Source organism: Saccopteryx bilineata, chromosome 2 (genome assembly GCF_036850765.1).
Source record: "Saccopteryx bilineata isolate mSacBil1 chromosome 2, mSacBil1_pri_phased_curated, whole genome shotgun sequence".
Classification (NCBI taxonomy): domain Eukaryota; kingdom Metazoa; phylum Chordata; class Mammalia; order Chiroptera; family Emballonuridae; genus Saccopteryx; species Saccopteryx bilineata.
This window is the reverse complement of record NC_089491.1, coordinates 361929995-361936086: the sequence shown is the minus strand read 5'-3', so window position 1 is coordinate 361936086 and position 6092 is coordinate 361929995. Positions and strand designations below refer to the sequence as shown.

General features: G+C 42.9%; 1 non-coding gene across 1 annotated transcript; it reads left to right on the top strand.

Annotated features, from left to right (window-relative positions):
* The first annotated feature begins 2437 nt into the window (after positions 1-2437).
* TRNAA-UGC (transfer RNA alanine (anticodon UGC)) lies at positions 2438-2513 on the top strand. Its single transcript has one exon. It is a non-coding gene; the product is annotated as a tRNA-Ala (tRNA).
* Positions 2514-6092: the final 3579 nt, after the last annotated feature.

The window sequence follows — 6092 nt, the reverse complement described above, 5'->3', positions numbered from 1 at the left end:
GCACAACGTGCCTTCTGAGGGAAGAACAGAACTCCACCTGGAAAGCAGTCTTACCTTCTCTCCAACACAAATCTGATCAAGACTTGAGATCTAACTACCAATTCACAGGAAGGACATTACCACAAGGTTATGATCAACAAAATAGAAACTGTGGGAGACTTCCCAGGAAAAACCACCTAATTTATTTAATAAATAACTGATGACAAATGAAGGTGGATGGGGGTGGGGCAAGAGATATGGAAGCTTTGCACCCTTCCCCCATACCTTGTGCTATGCATCTTTTTCATCTGGCTGTGCTAGTTGTAAAGCTGGGGGAAGGGAACAAAATACTTACAGTTGCAGACACTGTCTAGGTAGAAATTCCCTTCAATGTGAATGTTACATAACTGACCCATGAGGTGAAAAGGGATCAGATAGTTCATTACTAGTGGATAGAATCACAACTGACCCCAATTAGCCAAAGCAATCTTGAGAAAGAAGAACAAAGCTGGGAGCATCATTCTTCCTGATCTGAAGCTATATTATAAAGCCATAGTAATTAAAGCAGTATGGCACTGGCATTAAAATAGACACATAGACCAATAGAATTGAGAGTCCAGAAATAAACCCTTGCAAATAGCTCAACTAATATTTGACAAGGGAGTCAAGAATACTCAGTAAGGAAAGGATAGTCTTTTCAACAAGTGGTGTTAGAAAAATTGGGTCATCTCGTGCATAACAATGAGATTAGACCCCTATCTTACACTACTCAAAAAAGTTAAATGGTCAAAAGGTACAAAAGAACTTAAAGATGACCTAAAACCATAAAACTCCTAGAAGAACATGTAAGGATAAAACTCCTTAACACTGGACTTGGCAACAGTTTTTTGGATATGATGCCAAAAGCACAAGCAACAAAAGCAAATATAAATAAGTGGGAATGCATCAAATCAAAAAGCTTCTGCACAGGAAAAAAAAATGAAAAGGCAACCTACAGAATGGGAGAAAATATTTGCAAACCACATATCTGGTAAGGGGTTAATATCTAAAATATATAAACACCTCATACAACTCAATAGAAAATACTATAATAATAATCATCATCTTATTTTTTAAATGGGTAAATGACCCGAATGAATGTTTTCCAAAGAAAATATTGAAATGCCAATAGGTACATAAAAAGATGCTCAACATTACTAAGCATCAGGGAAGTATAAATCAAAACCACAGTGAGATATAACCACATACCTGTTAGAATGTGTATGATCAAAAAGACAAGAGATTCTAGATAGAAGGTGACAGAGGACAATCTGACTTTGGGTGATGGGTATGCAACATAATTGAACAACAAGATAACCTGGACTTGTTATCTTTGAATATATGTATCCTGATTTATTGATGTCGCCCCATTAAAAATAGTTGTTAATTAAAAAAAAAAAAAAAGCAAGAGATTGTCTGACCTATGGTGGCACAGTGAATAAAGCATTGACCTGGAATTCTGAGGTAGCCACTTGGAAACCCCAAGCTGGACCAGTCAAGGCACATAGGAAAGCAACTACTATGATTTGATGCTTACAGCTCTTCCCCCTCCCTTTTCTCTCTCTTTCCTCTCTCTAAAATTAAAACATAAAATCTTAAAAAAAAAAAAAAAAAAAAGATAAGAGACAGGTATTGGTAAGGGCATAAGAAAAAAGAATAACTTTTACACTATTGTTAGGAATATAAATTGGTGTAGCCACTATGGAAAATAGTATGAATGCTCCCCCCAAAATTAAAATTAGAATTCGCATATGATTCAGTAATCCCACTTCTGGATATTTATCCAGAGGAAATGAAAGCACTGTCTTGGAGAGATATTCGTACCCCCATGTGCATTGCTGCACTATTCACAACAGCCACGATACAGAAACAGCCTGTGTCCACCTACAGATGAATGGGAAGAAAAGATGGAGATTTTTTGGATATATTATTTGTATATGTAGACTATTATTTATGTATGTGGAATGTTACTAAGCCATGAGAAAGGAGGAAATCCTACCATTTGCCATGGACATTGAAGGTATTGTGCTAAGTGAAATAAGTCAGACCAAGAAAGGCAAATACTGTATGATCTCATTTATATGTGAAATCTAAAAAAGCCAAACACATTGAAACAGAGTAGAATGATAATTGCCAGGGCTGGGGAAAAGGAGAAATGGAAAAATGTTGGTCAAAGGGTACAAATTTCCAGTGTGATGGGTGTGTTAAAAAACCCTATTGTGTAGCCTGACCTGTGGTGGCACAGTGGGATAAAGTGTCAACCTGGAACACTGAGGTTGCCAGTTCGAAACCTTGGGCTTGCCTGGTCAAGGCACATATGGGAGTTGAGGCTTCCTGCTCCTCCCCCTTCTCTTGCTCTCTCCCTTCTCTCTAAAAATCAATAAATAAAATATTTTTTAAAAAAACACCCCTATTGTGGGCCCTGGCCAGTTGGCTCAGTGGTAGAGCATCAGCCTTGCGTGCAGGAGTCCTGGGTTCGATTCCCGGCCAGGGCACACAGGAGAAGCGCCCATTTGCTTCTCCACCCCTCCCCCTCTCCTTCCTCTCTGTCTCTCTCTTCCCCTCCCACAGCTGAGGCTCCATTGGAGCAAAGTTGGCCCGGGCGCTGAGGATGGCTCCATGGCCTCTGCCTCAGGCACTAGAATAGCTCTGGTTGCAACAGAGCAACGCCCCAAATGGGCAGAGCATCGCCCCCTGGGGGGCATGCCGGGTGGATCCCGGTCGGGCGCATGTGGGAGTCTGTCTGACTGCCTTCCCGTTTCCAACTTCAGAAAAATACAAAAAAAACACACCCTATTGTGGTAATCATTTCACAATATATACACATATTAAATCATCATGTTGTATGATTTAAATTTATACAATGTTATATGTCAATTATATCTCAATAAATCTTAAGGGGAAAAGAGAATGAAGTTGGACTCCTCTCTCATACCATGTACAAAAATTAACTCAAAATCAAATACCTTACTATAAGGGCTAAAACTATAAAACTCTTAGAAGACGGCCCTGGTCAGTAGGTACAGTGGTAGAGGATCCACCTGGCATGTGAATGTCCTAGATTCGATTCCCGGTCAGGGCACATATGAGAAGCGACTATCTGCTTCTCCACCCTTCCCCCTCTTCTTTCTCTCTCTCTCTCTCTCTCTCTCTCTCTCTCTCTCTCTCTCTCTTCCTCTCCTGCAGCCATGGCTCAACTGGTTTGAGCACATTGACCCCAGCATTGAGGATGGCTCCATTCACACATTCAGCACTCAAAGTTGTAGGTCCCACCACTGCCCAGTCCTTTCCAAGTTACCCTCCTCCTTCTGCCTGCATTGTTTCCATTCTCCTCCCTGGTCCAGACTCCCAGCCCTTTCATACGCATCTCTGACAATCCTGAAGAAAGCAAGGGAGAAAACCGTTCATACTGAAGTGTGAATGACTGATAGCCAAATTTTTTAAATTTCCATACAGGCTGCTTGTGTGTCCAAAGGAATCCCCCCCCCCCCACTGATTTGAGAGAGAGGAAGGGAGAGAGAGAGAGAAGCATCAACTCATTGTTCCACTTAGTTGTGCACCTATTGATTGCTTCTCATACACACCCTGACCCAGGCTCAAAACTGCGACCTTGGTACTCCGGGATGACACTCTATCCATTGTATCACCAGCCATAGCTCCAAAGGAGTTTTTTAAAAAGCAGAGCTCCTGGCAGCATAACCTCAGAGGTATCTTCCCACTCTTCCTTTGGGTAAGGGTGGTCCTGCTTTAAGACAGCATAAAGTGCCTGACCAGGCGATGGCACAGTGGATACAGCACTGTCCTGGGATGCTGAGAACTCACGTTTGAAACTCTGAGGTCACCGACTTGAGTGCAGGGTTGCCAGCTTGAGCCTGGGATCATAGACATGACCCCATGGTCGCTGGCTTGAGCCCAGAAATTGCTGGCTTGAGTCCAAGGTCGCTGGCTGCAGCAAGGGGTCACTCACTTTGCTGTAGACCCCCAGTCAAGGCACATGTGAGAAAGCAATCAATGAACAACTAAGGTGCCGCAAAAAAGAATTGATGCTTCTTATCTGTCTCCCTTCCTGTCTGTCTGTCTCCCCCCCCCAAAAAAAAAGATAGTATAAAGTTAAGGACTAAAGAGTCCAGGTAGAATACTAATCATTCACTCATTCACACACTCAACAGACATGATTAGACACTGACTATTTGGCACTGTGTTAGGGGGTGTGGCAGTTGAAGGAATAAAAGATGCTAGCGGACCAGAACCAGAATTTCCTCCAAAGGGCCGTGGAATCACATACAGCGTGGAATGAGCAGTGCTGGAACCAAGGCAAAAAATCCCTCTGTAGATAAGCATGCCAATCTGGACCTGGGAAAGAGAAGTCCTCAAAGACAGTCATAGATGAGCTGGGCTTTGACAGCAAAAAAAAAAAAGGGATCTCACCAGGTAAAGTAGAAAACAGCGTGGCCAAGAGAGACCAAGGAGTAATAGGGGAATGGTGAAGCACTTGTGTGACTCTATCAGGGTGTAGAGAGGCTGGAGGGTGTATCTAGGTGAGGGAGCCAGAGAGGGGAAGCAGGAACTGACACAAGGTCCTGGTGCAGGTATTTTAGTTGGGAGCTTATGCCAGGAAACAGGAGTGAGGGAGACAGAGAAGGGAAAGCCAACAAAGAGCTCCTTCTGGATTGGTCACCACTATGAACAACTGGGCTCATTCCTGTTGGAGACCACTGAACAGCCGTGCAGAATACGGCTTGGAAATGCCTTCCAAAGACAGGTGTCTGAGGTACTTATTAACCAACTACTGACCCCACTGGCCACGGAATGCCCCTGGGAATAACTTCCCCCATAGAAGCTTCCATCTGGAATACCTTTGACTCTGAGAAAAACCCTATGGCAGGAAAGTCAAGAGTAGTAGGGGTGGGGGCTTGAAGTGAGACCCTAACAGCCTGTGGAAACTGTACACTGAAGCTGCAGGAAAAATCCGAGATAGACCAAAGGGAGGTGGCATGGGACACAGAAGGCATCTGCTCAAAGGGTGACTCAGATTAGGGGGCTAAATGGGTTCAGCAAACAGAAGAAATTCAGGAAATGGCTTGGAAAAGTGGGCTCGAGTCAGGGGAAGGATATGCCAGGTTACAAGGTTTAAACTTTATTTGCCAGGTCCTGGCACCTACTCGGTGCTCAGCAAACGTTTATTGAATAAATGAATGCTAATGACAGATGCACCTGGGCCAAATCCTTGCAAAGCTACTGGACTTTAGAATCCAGCAGATAGGCTGTGTGACCTTTAACCTCTTTGATCTGCCATTTCTCTCTCCCTCTGAAGTGGCAACAATATCGTCTTTACAGGGTTGTTGTGAGGAATTAGATGAGTTCAAAGATATATGGCAACTAGAAGTGTAGACTCAATAAATGTCAGCCATTCTACCCCTGCCCCCATGATGACCCAAAGCCAAGTAATAAAGCTGAACTATCCACCAGCTAGAGACAATGAAGATTGCTCCTGGGATCTATATACAGAAGATAAATGCTGGCATTTCCAGCTATATTGGTCCTTGTGGAAAAAATTAGTGGTATTGGTAACAACCTCCATGTACCAAAAGGGAATCATACGGCTGCTTTAATTAAAAGACAGTTGAAACTATCCTCCCTACAAATTCAGAAATTTATTCTTACAGAAAGTGTTTTTTTTTGTTGTTGTTGTGCATTTAAATATACATATTGAAACATCTTGCAATCAATATACTATTGACTGGGGTCATCCATCCCTGCTGTGCTACCTGTCTCATTCTGAAATCCTAACAGAGGCTAAGATACTGTGGACTTCACTTGATAAAATACTCTTGCATTGGCTGCTGTAGGCGTTGGGAGCTTCTTGGTGCTTCCCACTGGACAAAGGAGATTGTGGTAGCCTCGAGGGAGGTGGGGACAGTCTCTTCAAATATGAAACTAACTGGGAGAGAATGCTTGAGGAGCTAGGTAAAGAATTGCTATATCACACAAACTGGGGAGTCCTCGGTTAACATATTTTAAAATATATCCACTTCCCCATAGCAGTCTGGTACAAAAACAAACATTGTAATGAA